Raw genomic sequence first — 16505 nt, 5'->3', positions numbered from 1 at the left:
CTAGAGACTAAGATTCCTTAAAGGGGCAAGCTGTCTCATTGGACCAAGTTGGTTTCATGCTCATCCTTGAACCAATCATTGTGACCATAGGACTAAGACGAGCTCACTGAAAAATGCTCACTGTAGAAGGACTCAAGAGGAACAGAGAGGCCTTTTAAGATAGGCCATGTGAGTAACCAGAGAAATAGCTGATCAGGGTCCCAGGGAAGGCACTCTGAATAAGCCAAGGAAGCACAAAGGCTGGAAGGTGGGCTGATAGTCTGTATCTTTTTCAGCCATAATCAGGTTGCCCGGGGCTGTAGGAGGACCAAGGAAGAGATCATTGGTAGCTCATGAAGTGAGATTTGGTTAGGAAAAGGAGTGAGACCATGGGGGAACTAATGGGCCAAGTCAAGGTACTAAATATGTCAAAAAGGTTGATGAGTGGGTGGAATCAGTGAGGAGGGGATTGGTAGAAAATAAAATATTAGAGTTCAAGGCTGGAGTGAAGGAGCAGGTCCCCTCGAAGGTAAGACTCTGGGTGTGGCCATGGAAATAGGTGGCTCAGAGAGTTAGATGTTGGAGCTGTTGCAATCATAGTTATAATAAGTACCCCTTAGGAATTTTTTATTTGTTTATGCTCAACTTTGAAACAGAGAAGATTTAAGGAGGCTCACAAAGATACACACAACAGGGGGTGCATGGGTGGCTCAGTCAGTTGAGAGTCTGACTCTTGATCCCAGCTCAGGTCATGATCTCAGGCTAGTGAGATCAAGCCCTGTGTTGGGATCTGCACTCAGTGTGGAGTCTGCTGGAGATTCTCTCTCTCCCTCTGCCCCTCCTCCTGCTTGTGCTCTCTCTCATTCTCTTCATCTATCTAAATAAATAAGGAGCACCTGGGTTGCTCAGTGGTTGAGCATCTGCCTTCAGCTTAGGTCATGATCCCAGGCTCTGAGATCAAATCCTGCATTAGGCTGCCTGCTTCTCCTTCTACCCATGTCTCTGCCTCTCTGTGTCTCTCATGAATGAATAAACAAATCTTTAAAAAAAAAAAAGATACACACAACATGTCAACAAGCTAAGGCTGGGTGACACAATGCTAGAAAGAGAAATTAAGGGTAGACAAGTAACAAGGAGTTGAGAAGTAAAGCTAGTCCATGAAATCCATGCTATGAATTCCTATACACTTGATATTCAGGGCCACAGTTTTGGCTCTAAGCTTTCCATTAGCCACTGTAAGGAAGGGAGCAACATAAGCAGTTCCCTGAACATCCTAAATATTAAAATAAACCAGTGAACAATAATAAATACAACCAGTACTGGTGTTGACTTCAGAAAAGGGTCCTGTTTAGGCCTCAGAGGGGAGAACCCCCATGACATCACAGGGGCTTGGGAGTCCAACAGAACTTACTCCATCTCATCCTGGTTCTGCACTGAAACAACTTCAATAAGCTCTGTAAGCTTCAGTTATCTTGTCTCTTAAGTGTAATAGTCCCTACTTTCCTTGGGCTGCTGTGAGGATAAAATAAGGGACCATGTAAAACACATTTTATGTGAACAATTTTGAGTAACTATTGTGAGTCCAAATCAACAAACTGTTCTGTTCTCAGGTCTGTGTCTTACAGCCAGAAACTTACAAATCATTTACACTGCCCCTTATTCTACTTTATGAAAAATAGCAGCCTTAATGAAAATGAAATACAATGGTCCAAAACCTTTGGGACACAGCAAAAGTGGTTCTAAGAAGGAAGTTTATAGCAATCCAGGCTTACCTTAACAGGCAGGAAAAATCTTAAATAAACAACCTAACCTTGCATCTAAAGGGTCTAGAAAAAGAACAACAAAGGAAACCTAAAACAAGCCGAAGGAAGGAAATAATAAATATTACAGCAGAAATAAATGATATACAAACTAAAAAAAAAATAATATAATACATCAATGAAGCCAGGAGTTGATTTTTTGAAAAAAAAATCAATAAAATTGATATACCACTAGCCAGACTTACTAAGAAAAAAAAAAAAAAAAGAAAAAGACCTCAAATGAATACAATCATGGGTGAGAGGGGAGAAATAACGACTAACACAATAGAAATACAAATAATCATGAAAGAATATTATGAAAAACTATATGTCAACAAACTGGACAATGTAGAAGAAATCAATAAATTCCTGTAACATATAAACTATGAAAACTGAAACAAGAAGAAGTAGAAAATTTGAGAAGACCAATAACCAGCAAAGAAATTGAGTCAGGGTCACCTGGGTGGCTCAGTGGTTAAGTGTCTGTTTTTGACTCAGGTTGTGATCCCAAGGTCCTGGGATTGAGTCCCACATCGGGTTCCCCACAGGGAGCCTGCTTCTCCCTCTGCCTGTGTCTCTGCTTCTCTCTGTGTCTCTCATGAACAAATCAATAAAATACCTCTAAAAAAGATATTGGATCAGTAACTAAAAAACTCCCAACAAAGTCCAGGGCCAGATGGCTTCACAGGGGAATTCCACTAAATATTTAAAGAGGAGCTAATATCTATTTTAAAACTATCCCAAAAAATAGAGAAGGAAGGAAAACTTCCAAACTGATTCTAAGAAGCCAGCATTACCCTTATACCAAAATCAGATGAAGACACTACTTAACGTGAGAATTACAAGCCAATATCTGTGATGAATATAGTTGCAAAAATCCTCAATAAAATACGGGCAAACTGAATCCAACAATACATTTTAAAAAATCATTCATCATGATCAAGTGGGATTTATTCCGGGTTGCAAGAATGGTTCAATATTCACAAATCAATCAATCACATCAGATCAAAAAAGGGATAAGAACCATATGATCATTTTAATAGATGCAGAAAAAGCATTTTACAAAGTACAGATCCATTCATGATAATAACTCTTAACAGAATAGCTCTACAGGGAACATACCTCAACATAATAAAGGCCTTACATGAAAAACCCACAGCTGACAACTCAGTTGGGAAAAACTGAGAGCTTTTCCCCTGAGGTCAGGAAGAAGACAGAATGTCCACTCTCACCACTTTTATTCAACATAGTACTGGAGGCTCTAGCCACAGCAATCAGACAGCAAAAAGAAATCAAGGACACCCAAACCTGTAAGGAAGCAGTAAACATTTCACTATTTGCAGATGATATGATATTCAATATAGAAACCCCAGAGGTGCCTGGGTGGCTCAGTTGGTTAAGCATCTGCCTTCAGCTCAGGTCATGACCCTGGGTTCCTAGGTTCAAGCCCGTGTCAGGCTCCCTACTCAGCAAGGGGTATGCTTCTCCCTCTCCCTGCCCCCATTCATGCTCTCTCTTGCTATCTCTCTCTCTCTCAAATTAATAAATATAATCTTTAAAAAAGAAAAAAAAAGAAACCCCGAAGACTCCACCAAAAAACTGCTAGAACTGTAAATGAATTCAGTAAAGTCAAAGGATACAAAATGAATGTACACAAATCTGTTACATTTCTATACACCAATAATGAAGCAGCAGAAAAAGAAATTAAAACAATCTCATTTACAATTGTATCCAAAATAATAAGATACCTAAGAATAAACATAACCAAGAGGTAAAATACATATACTCTGAAAACTATAAAACACTGGTGAAAGAAATTAAAGTAGACACCAAGACATTCCATGTTCCTGGATTACAAGAACAAATATTGTTAAAATAAAACACCCAAAGTAATCTACAGATTTAATGCAACTTCTATCAAAATAACAGCAGCATTTTTCACAGAACTAGAACAAACAACCCTAAAATCTGTATGGAACCACAAAAGACCTTGAATAACCAAAGCAACCTTAAAAAAGCAGAGCAAAACTGGTGGCATCACAATTCCAGACTTCAAGCTATACTATAAAGCTGTAAGTGATCGAAACAGTATGGTACTGGCACAAAAAGAGACACACAGGTCAATAGAACAGAATAGAAAACCCATATATAAACCCACAATTATATGCCCAATTAATGTTTAACAAAGCAGGAAAGAATATCCAATGGGAAAAAGACATCTCTTCAACAAATGGTGTTGGGAAAATTGGACAGTCATGTGCAGAAGAATGAAACTGGACCATTCTCTTACACCATACACAATGATAAATTCAAAAATGGATTAAGGAGCTAAACATGAGACAGGAAACTATCAAAATCCTAGAAGGGAACATAGTCAGCAACCTCTTTGACATTGGCCATAGCAGTATTTTTTCTAGATATGCCTCTGAAACAAAGGAAATAAAAGCAAAATAAACTATTAGGACTTCATCAAAATAAAAAGGTTTCTGCGCAGTAAACAATCAACATAACTAAAGGCAACCTACAGAATGGGAGAAGATGTTTGCAAATGACATACCTGCTATAAAGGTTAGTATCCAAAACTTACAAAGAACTTATGTGGCAGCCCTGGTGGTGCAGTGGTTTAGCGCCGCCTGCAGCCCAAGGCGTGATTCTGGGAACCCTGGATCGAGTCCCGCATTGGGCTCTCTGTGTGGTGCCTGCTTCTCCCTCTGCCTGTGTCTCTGCCTCTCTCTGTCTCTATGAATAAGTAAATAAAATTAAAAAAAAAAAGAACTTATGCAACTCAACACTCAAAAAATGAATAACCCAATTTTAAAATGGTCAGAAGATATTACCAGACATTTCTTTTTTTTTTTTTTAAGATCTTATTTATTTATTCATGAGAGACACACACAAAGAGAGAGAGAGAGGCAGAGACACAGGCAGAGAGAGGGAGAAGCAGGCTTCATGCAAGAAGCCTGACATGGGACTTGATCCCGGGTCTCCAGGATCACGACCTGGACTAAAGGCGGCGCTAAACTGCTGAGCCACCCGGGCTGCCCATTACCAGACATTTCTTGAAAGAATATATATAGATGGCCAACAGACATATGAAAAGATGCTCAACACCACTCATCATCTGGGCAATACAAATCAAAACTACAATAAGGTGTAATCTCCCACCTGTCAGAATGGCTAAAATCAACACACAAGAAACAGGTATTAGCGAGGATGTGGCCAACGCAAACTGGTGCAGCTACTCTGGAAAATGGTATGGAGATTCCTCAAAGCTTTAAAAATAGAACTGCCTTACGATGCAACTATTGCACTACTAGGTATTTACCCAAAGAATGCAAAAATACTAAATCAAAGGGATATATGCACCTTGATGTTTATAGTAGCATTATCTACAATAGCCAAATTATGTAAAGAGCCCATATGTCCATCAACTGATGTATGCATAAAGAGAGGTGTCATATATATACAGTAGAGGTTTTTTTTAAGATTTGAGACATTTAATTTTATTTGAGATAGAGAGAGCATGAGCCAGGGCACAAGGGGCAGAGGGAGAGGGAGAAGCAGGCTCCCTAATGAGCAAAGATCCCGACATGGAGCTCAATCCCAGGACCCCAGGATCATGACTTGAGCTGAACATAGACTCTTAACTGACTGAACCACCCAGATGCCCCTATGCAATGGAATATTACTCAGCTATACAAAAAAAAATGAAATCTTGCCATTTGCAATGATGCGGATAGAGCTAGAGAGTATAATGCTAAGCGAAATAAGTCAGAGAAAGACAAATACCATATGATTTCACTCATATGTGGAATTTAACAAAACAAGTAAAGGGGAAAATGAGAGAGAGAGAGAGAGAGAGACAAAGCAAGAAACAGGCTCTTAATTATAGAGAACAAACTGATGGTTACCAGAGGTGAGGTGGATGGAGGGATAGCTTAAAAGGTGATGGGGAGAGCACTTGTGATGAGCACAGGCTGATGTATGGAAGTGTTGAATTATTATATTGTACACCTGTAACTAATATACCACTGTATGAGATTAAAATAAAACTAACTAGAATTAAAACAAAAACTTAGAAAAAATCAGCCTTTATTCATATTCACCTGTGAAAGAAAATGTCTAGCTACACTAGACAGACTTTTCTGGGCCAAAGCCTCACCTTGGGTGGGTCTTCTATATTGGATGGTGAGTCTTCTCTTATCTAACTGAGACTTCCAATTATGGGTCTTCCATTGGATGGGACCAAAAGAAGGGCTGATGATGGAAATCTGAGAGAGAAATAAAGATGCCAACAATAACAGAGTAGCTGGCTGGGTACTAGAATTTCTTACAAGAAGTCTCCCAGTCTTCAGGTTGCCCAGTCATTCCTTGTAACATGAAAAAGCCATATGGAATCAGCCCCTCAAAAAGAAGGTACAGCCTTCTCCCATCGCCAAGCCATTCTCTGTGTGGGGGAGGGGCACAAGGACATACAAGGAGCCAAGATTTACGTAAACAACTCTGCATTACTGTAAAGGAAGGGTTATTACTCCCCTTTCACAAATGAGAAAACTGAGACTCAGGAAGAATAAACACAAGTGGTAGAATCCAGAAGTATGCAGTTAACATCTTGAGTTATAAATAAATACAGTATCCATTTTTATATCACTCTCCTGCACCTCTCTGTGAACTAGGTGAGGTCAAGACCAGCCCTACTAAACTTTGTGTTTCCAGTTCCTGGCACAAAACCTATCACACAGTAGGCTCCTACTAACGGCTGAATCCATTAGTCAATAACTAATTGACATGAACTAATAATCATATAACCCAAACAGATGCAGTACTATATAATCCCACCCAATACATTTATCCAAACTCTAATAACCCTTGGGAATTGTCCCCTGGATATGCTGCAGCTTCCAAAGAATTCTGGGATCCCATGGAGCAGTCTAGAGACTCTTGGTAGAAGAAAATGCATTACCAAAAATGTCAGTCCATGGGACTGGGACTTCCAACTTCATTTCACTGCATTGCCTGCCTAGGTCATGGAACAGTTAAGCAGATTTCTTTTTACCTAAAATTATCCTTCCCTCAACTCCCCCCACACTATGGAGTCCATCAAAATTGTTTTATATAATTTAACCCCAGCGAGAAGCATGATTTTTTTTAGGTCCCAAGATGCAAAGTGTTTCACGGCCACCTGATGTGTTGTGTGCTCTGTGTCTTGCTGCAGACCAATAACTCAGCTGCTCCTTGGTGTTGGCTCAGTGCTCCTCCATATCAGAGTGAAGAGGCTCTATTCCTTTACCATGGCCAAGCATTCCCAGAGTCCACCATTTTATATAAGTCCAATATTTTAAACTAACTGCCTATTGCTATAAAGGTCCAGTAAATACATTCATGATTTCCCTGTTTTTGTGGCTTTTGAAGAAACCAAAACCATAAATAATAACTTTTATTTTGTTTTACTATATGGTCAGCTATTCTTTTTTTTTTAAAGATATTTGTTTATTTACAAATGTTGTGGGGTGAGGGTGGGAGGTGAAGAGGGAGAGGGAGATAGAATCTCAAGCAGGCAAAGCCTGCCTCAGGGCTCAATCTCACGACCCATAAGATCATGACCTGAGCCAAAACCAACAGTTGGACCCTTAACTGACTGAACCACCCAGGCTCCCCTATGATCAGCTACTGTTAAAAATAAAAATTGATACCTCTGCATTAATTTATTACTTCATGGTTTATTAGAAAGTATTATCCCAGGGGATCCCTGGATGGCTCAGCCTTTGGCCCAGGCCGGGATCCTGGGGTCCCGGGATCGAGTCCCACGTCGGGCTCCCGGCATGGAGCCTGCTTCTCCCTCCTCCTGTGTCTCTGCCTCTCTCTCTCTCTCTCTCTCTCTCTCTCTCTATGTCTATCATAAATAAATAAATAAATCTTTAAAAGAAAAAAGAAAGTATTATCCCATATTTTGGTTTATTCGGCCCTTGGAACAACCTGGGAATGTTATTATCTCCATTTTACAAGTGAGAAGTCAGAGGTTGAAAGAGGTTTTATAGCTTGCCCAAGGTCACACAGCTAATAACTGGCAAAGCCAGGACTAAAATCCAGGTCTTTGAATAGCAAATAGCAATCTATATTGGAAAGAACCTTAGTGATATTTAATTCTGAGCCCAAATGAGAAACTAGTTTGGAGAGGATGAATGACCTTCTCCAGCTCATCCGTCTGGCAGATTTGCTCACAGCAGAGGAAAGGCATTCAATCTCCACTCTTCACACTCTACCTTAAGGATCTGCCATGTTCAAAGTCACACATATACCTAGAGATATAGAAATTATTTGTATTAGTAATCATTTAGTAATTAGGCTGAGTAAACTGAAAAATACTGGTCCCATTCCTTCATCACAAACCTCCAAGGGACTCTCAAAATATCTCAGCTGTGCTAAAATATTGTACTGGAGAATGCTTAAAAACAGGCTGAAACCATTTTTAGATGGTGCTTGTGATATTTTTGTGGTGCTCAAATAGTACGTATTTTTCTATAATTTGGACAGTAAAATGGACACTGTGGGGATTTTTTGACTGCTGTGCCTGGTGCCAAAGCAGATAAGCCCTAACAGAGCAAAATCCATGGACATTCAGGAAAGGAGGAAGCGAAAGAAACTTCTTTTTTTTTTTTAATTTTTTATTTATTTATGATAGTCAGAGAGAGAGAGAGAGAGAGAGGCAGAGACACAGGCGGAGGGAGAAGCAGGCTCCATGCACCGGGAGCCCGACGTGGGATTCGATCCCGGGTCTCCAGGATCGCGCCCTGGGCCAAAGGCAGGCGCTAAACCGCTGCGCCACCCAGGGATCCCGAAAGAAACTTCTTTGATAGAAGTACAATGAATATTATTTTGATGTATGTTATGGAAAGTCAAGAAACACCATATTATTCCATTTGTTCAAAACGTTAACTAAAGCACTTACTTCATGCCAATCATTTGAATCACTTGAAATGTGTCAGACAAGTCCCATTTGCCCCTGTTGCTTTATCTTGAGCCATACAGCAGTATAGGATTATTTGGCAGGGTTTTTTTTTTTTAAGATTTATTTTTATTTATTTATGATAGACATAGAGAGCGAGAGAGAGAGACACAGGCAGAGGGAGAAGCAGGCTCCATGCAGGGAGCCCGACGTGGGACTCGATTCCCGGCCTCCCGGATCGCGCCCCAAGGCCAAAGGCAGGCGCCAAACCGCTGAGCCACCCAGGGATCCCCCTTTGGCAGGGGTTTGGGCAGTGCAGCTCCCCAGCCACCACACTGTCCAGCTTCCACAATACCCACCCCCACTGCCAGCTCGCTGGGCGGGCTAGACTTTCTCAGGAGTCACATGGCAGTAAAGCACAGGTCCCAGACCTTCACAATCCAACCCCAGAGGCCATTCCCAAAACGCCAACTCTTGAGTTTGCCACTCCACTTCCTCCACCCTTAATATAGTCTCTTTGAAATGATTTGTACTCTTCCAAATAAAAGCCTTATGGGGTGGGGAGCTGTAAATTTTATCCTTCACTTAGGGTTATCAAATTGAGTAAATATAAAAATAGAACATGCAGCTAAATTCGTACATCAGATAAACAACAAATAATGGGGGGAGGTTATTTACACTAAAAAATTATCAGTTGTTTAACAGAAATACAAATTTAACTGGGCATCCCATATGTTACGTGGCAATCCTACTTGTACTCCCTCTTTCCCCAGCTTTGCAACATAAAAGCCATCAGGAGCTCTCAAAGGATGGGGAGCCCAAGCTCGGGACACAGAGGCTTCTTGGATGGAGAAACAAAGAATATTAAAAATCTCTCACCTTTATTTGAGTCTTCCTATGGCAGTGAGACTAAAAGCACAAATGAATAGCTCAATAATTACCTTGCCACTGAAGCAAGGAGATAGCTAAGGGCAAGATTCTTTCTTTTTTTTTTTTTATTGGAGTTCAATTTGTCAACATATAGTATAACACCCAGTGCTAATCCCGTCAAGTGCCCCCCTCAGTGCCCATCACCCAGTCACCTCCCCCCCCCCCCACCTCCCTTTCCACCATCCCTTGTTCGTTTCCCAGAGTTAGGAGTCTCTCATGTTCTGTCTCAAGGGCAAGATTCTTAAAATACTGTCTCTGTGACAAGGCAAATTTAGAATTCGAAACTGGATTAGATTCTTGGCACTCACAGGTCCAGTCCTGAGACCTTCACAAATCCCCAAACTCATGAATATTACTACAGTGTAGTTTAGTTGAAAATTTTAAGTTATCCTTCAGATTCTCAATGATTCCCATATATACAGGATTTGAAAGTCAGTTATAAAATAGTCTTCCGGCTAAAAAACGATTATATGCCTCTTAGCTTTTCCTACATTTTAGTCATCAGATCTAGCACTGACTTTCACTTCAGATCATTTTTTCATTAAGAAATATGTTTTGATGAGGTGGCTGGGTGGTTCAGTCAGTTAAGCGTCTACCTTTGGCTCAGATCATAATCTCAGGGTCCTTGGATTGAGTCCCGCATAGGGCTCCCTGCTTAGCGGGGAACCTGCTTCTCCCTCACCCATTCCCCCTGCTTGTGCTCTCCATCTACCAAATAAACAAATAAAATCTTAATTTAAAAAACAGAAATATGTTTTGATATCATGTGGCTGGTACCTGAGTCTGGATCTGGCAGTGGCCAGTGATTCCTGGGCTGGGGGCAGGAGCCGCAATGTCTCAGAATTCAACCATTAAGCAAAATATGGGAACTCTGTTTATATGAATTACAATGAACATCTCAGGTGGCAACAGCAGATGGCTTAGAAATTGTAATTTCATCTTCAAGACTACACAGTCAATTAATATACCCAATTTGTTTGGATATGTTGGAGAACACCATGATTGCAAAGGAGTGTTTACATAGCTTTTGGGCAGACTACACTATCACAGCCCTCAGAAGTGGCAATAAAGAACGTCCTGGAGGGGGATCCTTGGGTGGCGCAGCGGTTTAGCTCCTGTCTTTGGCCCAGAGCGCGATCCTGGAGACCTGGGATCGAATCCCACGTCAGGCTCCTGGTGCATGGAGCCTGCTTCTCCCTTTGCCTGTGTCTCTGCCTCTCTCTCTCTCTCTCTCTCTCTCTCTCTGTGTGTGTGTGTGTGTGTGACTATCATAAATAAATAAAAAAATTTTTTTAAAAATTAAAAAAAAAAAGAACGTCCTGGGGTGTCTGGGTGGCACAGTGGGTTGAATGTCCAACTCTTGGTTTGGGCTCAGGTCTTGAACTCAGGGTCATGAGATTGAGCCCCAAGTCAGGCTCCATGCTGACCGTGGAGTCTGCTTGGGATTCTCTCTCCCTCTCCCTCTGCCCCTCCCACTCTCTCTCTCTTTTTCTATTAAAAAATAAATTTTAAAAAAAGAATATCTTACCTGTCGAAAAAAGCTAGTTTCTAAAAGATCACGAAGACCAGACTCAAATATTGATGCAAGATTTATCCAAATCATGGAGAATATGAAGTTCATGGAGAGAGAGTACTAGCCGTGATCAACAAGCACAATGGTCAACAAGCACTCAGTCACAGCACGGATGAAGGACTGAAGATACTGTCCATGAACAGATCATTGCAAGGCAAGAAGCAACACACTGAAAATGGAACTGGAGCAGAGGACAGTGGCAACAGTTCTCACTGTAGTGATGCTTCCACACACAGTAATCAGGAAGCAGGACCCAAAGATCTGGTCATTCCCGGCATCAGCTTGATAACAGCAATGCAACAGTGGCATTTGATCCAGTCCTAGATGGTGCTACTGAAACAGTAAGTATTCAGGCCTCCTCCCACACTAATGGAAAAAGATGACAGTCCACAGACCAGATACATAAAGGTTTGAGGTGAGGCCACTGTTGATCACTTGTCAAGAATCTGTCTGTGAAGTCAGCTTTTGAAGAACTTTGAAGCAAAGGAAAACCAAACCAGATGAGCTTGATACACAGTGAGAAGCAGTAGCATACCATTTACATAGTAACAGCCAATGGGGAAGTCACTGCATTAAATGGCTCTTTTTCTTTGGAACTGGTCTATGAATAATACTGGAAAGTGAGCAAACTCATGGAACTTTATTATGCACCCACAAAGGAGCACAAAGGAGCTTTTACTAAAACCACGACTGAGAAAGAACTTTTTTTTATAGCCTATTTCTTTAATATTAAAGATGCCATCCATGGCTTTACTTTTATGGACAGAATCTTGGATACATTGTTAGGTTTGCTTTATGAGCCTGGTTCATTTACACTATCAGAGATAGTGTATTGAGATTTCCTCTTTTTTTTTTAAGATTTTATTTATTTATTCATGAGAGACACAAAGAGAGAGGCAGAGACATACGCAGAGGAGAAGGAGGCTCCCTGTAGGGAGCCCATTGTGGGACTCATCCCAGGATTCCGGGGATCATGGCCTGAGCGGAAGGCAGACACTCAACCACTAAGCCACCCAAGCGCCCTGAGATTTCCTTTTTGGAGGGAACTGTAATTATTTAGTACTTTTTCTTTCCTTTTAAAAATATATCTAAGTTGTATGATTTCACAAATTATTCCATTTTGGAACACCCTTCTGACCCAGCAATGCTTCATAGTTCTGTATTCTTTTTTTTTTTTTCAAGATTTTATTTTTAAATAATCTCTGCATTCAACATGGGGCTTCAACTCACAACCGTGAGATCGAGTCACATGTTCTACTGACTGAGCCAGACAGGAACCCCCTAGTTCTGTATTCTTAAGTGAAGATTCAATTGGCTATCCTTTTCCTTCACCTCAAAAGTTGTCTAGGCCTACAGAATGTTAAATAACATGTGTTTTGACTTTTCCTGGAGTCCTATATATTTATAGTTTCTTACATAAGCTATTCTATCTTTATGAAGACCAGGACTCAAATTTACTGGGCCTAAAAAACAATTCTCATGTTATTATTTTCATGGCATTTTCTTCCATAATACCTAATTTTTTGTTTTCATTTTTTAAGGCTTTTAAAAATAAATTTATTTAAATTCAATTAATTACCATATAATGTGTTATTGGTTTCAGAGGTAGAGGTCAGTGATTCATCAGTCATATATAACACCCAGTGCTCATCACATCACATGCCCTCCTTCATGCCCATCACCCAGTTACCCCACCCTCCCACCCCTTCCTCCCCAGTGATCCTCAGTTTGTTTCCTATGATTAAGAGTCTCTTATAGTTTGTCTCCCTCTCTGATTTTGTCGTTTTATTTTTTACTCTCTCTCCTACGATCCTCTGTTTTGTTTCTTAAATTCCACATATGAGATCATAGGATAATTGTCTTTCTCTGATTGTCTTAATTTGCTTAGCTCCTCTAGTTCCCTCCACATCATTGCAAATGGTAATATTTCTTTTTTTATGGAATATCTCATTTCTAAAAAAAGGTTCTTTATGAATTTAGTGTCTATTTGTCATGCAATGTTATTTTTCCCCCATTTTTTCCCCTAAGATTTTAGAATTTCTGATCCTGGGAAAGAAAAAAAAAATAAAATGGCAACTTCTATGAAAACTTGATTTACTTACAGATTTCACTGAAGAAAGAAAAATTGAATTGGTCTTCTGAATTGGTTTTTTGTATTAGCTTTACTGTCACTTCAGTTCCTTTATTATGTGTTTGATGTTTTTTCCTATTAAAATATGGAAATATTTTGTGCTTTAGCCTTGACAAAAGGTACAAGATGTGGTCAAAGCTTTCCTAATTTTTTTCTTATTGGTATCCATGTAAGTTTGAAGAATAATATGGCACATGAAACTAACAATTGGGGGCGAAAGTTTGCTTCTGTCTGAAAAGTGTGTTCAGTATTTTGAGTAATCCTATCAGTTTATAAATTTGGTTCTCTGCTAATCATACTCAAGAGAAGCAAGTTAATGGAGCTTGAGCCTTGCCCTACTGAAAGATAACTCTGCAGAACAATGTCAGCAAGTAGAGTCACTTAGCTCTTCTTCAAGTAGAGTCACTTATATTGGGGACAGTGTTGGGCGTTGCCACCAGAAGGCTTTATGAAGACAGATAAGAAATAAGATTGGCTTGTGTGTTATTTTTCATCACTGTCTTGATTCCAAGTTTATATTATCACAGAATTTACAAAGACTTGTTTGCACTGAGAAATTAGCCTCAGAGAGGCATGGGGGTTTTTTTGTTTGTTTTTGTTTTGTTTTTTGTTTTTGTTTTTGTTAAGGATGAGTAGTCCTCCAGTAACACTGTTATAAAATAACCTGCCTAGTCACTGTAAATATTTATCTGTCATTTTTTACAAATTGGGGCCAGCTTGATATTTTAAATCTTCAGCCTGATATGGAAACTAAAAGGCTCATTAAATTTTTTACCATTTTGGGGATCCCTGGGTGGCACAGCAGTTTAGCGCCTGCCTTTGGCCCAGGGTGTGATCCTGGAGTCCCGGGATCGAGTCCCACATCAGGCTCCCTGCATGGGGCCTGCTTCTCCCTCTGCCCATGTCTCTGCCTCTCTCTCTCTCTCTCTCTGTATCTCTCATGAATAAATAAATAAAATCTTTAAAAATAAATAAATAAATAATTTCTTTACCATTTTATTGAGAATACTTAAAATGTTTTTTACAATTTTATTGGTAACCGGTGCCATGATATTTGATGACCACCAAAAATCAGGGGAAATTTGCATTCAGTTCCTTTTCTGGTGTAATGTTAAGTTGTATAGATTGTTAATGTATGTCTACTGAATATAACCCTGGTTTTGTGATATAACTGCTTAGATTTTATTGGTAACATTAGATTAGTGACTGCATTAAATAACTAAATTCCCATTGTGATTAATGGAGAGTTTTGTTTTGTCTTTTTTTAGGAGGGATTGAGACAGCAAGAGAGAGTGAGCATGAGTTGAGGGGGAGTGGGGCAGAAGGAGAGGGAGAGGGAATTCCAGGCAGACTCCGTGTCCCATATGGAGCCCACGTGGGGCTCGATCTCACGACCCTGAGATCATGACCTGAGCCAAAATCAAGAGTCAGATGCTGAACCACTAAGCCACCCAGGCACTTCTAGGTGCTAGGATTACTATAATAAAAACATAATAACAACAAATATGGGTGGAGATGTGGATTGGAACCCCTGATGTTGTTGATGAGAACATAAAACGGTGCAACTGATCGCTTTGGAAAACAGTCTGACAGTTTCTCCAAAGGTTAAATATACAGTCACCCTATGATGCAACAGTTGCACTCCTAAATCTATACCCCAAAGAAATGAAAACATACGTCCACATAAAAATTTGTACATGAATGTTCATATCAGCAATTTTCCTAATAGCCCAAAAGTGGAAATAAACCAAATGTCCATCAACAATGAATGAACAAACAAAATGTGGTATATCCATACAATGAAATATTATCCAGCCATAAAAGAAAAGACATATTGATACATGAACAACATGGATGAACCTTTAAAACACTATGCTAAAAATAATTATAATAATAATAAAATAAAATAAAACACTATGCTTAGTGAAGGAAGCCAAACACAAAAGACCACATATCGTACAACTCCACTAATTTAAAATGTCCAGATTAGACAAATCTATAGAGACGGAAAGTAAGGCAGTGGTTGCAGAAGGCACGGCACAGAGGAATGGGAGAAATAGATGCAAGGAAGGATAGCAGGTTTCTTTATAGAGTAATAAAAAGCTCCCAAATTGATTGTGACAATGGATACACAACTCAGAATATTCTAAAAACCACTGAATTATATACTTTAAAGAAGTAAAGTGTATGGTAGTGACTTACAGCTCACTACAGCTGTTATTAAAAAACAAAGCAAATTTGGGACCCCTGGATGGCTCAATCATTTAAGCATCCAGCTCTTGCTTTCAGCTCAGGTCCTCATCTCAAGATCATGAGATTAAGCCTCGAGTAGAGCTCCACACTCAGCATGGACTCTGCTTGAGATTCTCTCTCTCCCTCTGCCGACCCGCTCCAGTGCTTGCACACTCTCTATAAATAAGTAAATAGATAAGTAAATAAATAAGTAAATAAATAAATAAAGTATTTTTTAAAAAATAAAGCAAGTTTTTATCACTTGCGACTAAATTTGAGGAGTAGAGAAAACAAAAGAGCACTGAGATATAACACTGGGTGCTTGGTTAGCTGAGTCATTAGCTAAGTGGCTTCTGAAACTTCACTAGTAAAACTGCAACCCTGGAAGGCACTCATGCAGAGTCACATTATGAATGCTAAAGCCATTACAAATGCCCATAGTCTACTTTCTTTATGTGTCTTCAAATGAAAAAACTTCAAAGTGCCTAAATAGCAAATAATGTAAAATGATAACAGTTGTCTTAAAAAAAATGATTGTATTTATTTATTAGAAAGAGAGAACAAGTAGAGGGAAGGGGCAGAGGTAGAAGCAGACTCCCCACTGAGCAGGGACTCCAATAGGGACTCCATCCCAGGACCCTGAGATCATGACCTGAGCTGAAGGCAGATGCTCAACCACCTGAGCCACCCAGAAGCACCAGTAGTAGATGTTTTTTAAAGACTATTTTTTAAATGAAATCTTCTTTAATAATGATACCTAATATTCCATGATAAAGAAGCTGTAATTTCATATTTGCTCAAGTATTGATTTGACTTAGCCAATATGACACCAATCTGGGATAAAGTATGCAAACAACTTAATTTCATTTCCTCATTAATCAAAACTGATGAGGGAAAAATCAATGAGATGTTATA

At 39.6% G+C, this 16505-nt stretch overlaps 1 pseudogene; it reads left to right on the top strand.

Annotated features, from left to right (window-relative positions):
• The first annotated feature begins 368 nt into the window (after positions 1-368).
• On the top strand, positions 369-12063 carry LOC121487050 (annotated as a pseudogene).
• Positions 12064-16505: the final 4442 nt, after the last annotated feature.

This window comes from Vulpes lagopus, chromosome 3 (genome assembly GCF_018345385.1).
Source record: "Vulpes lagopus strain Blue_001 chromosome 3, ASM1834538v1, whole genome shotgun sequence".
In the NCBI taxonomy this organism is placed as follows: Eukaryota; Metazoa; Chordata; class Mammalia; order Carnivora; family Canidae; genus Vulpes; species Vulpes lagopus.
This window is presented reverse-complemented; position numbering and strand designations above follow the sequence as displayed.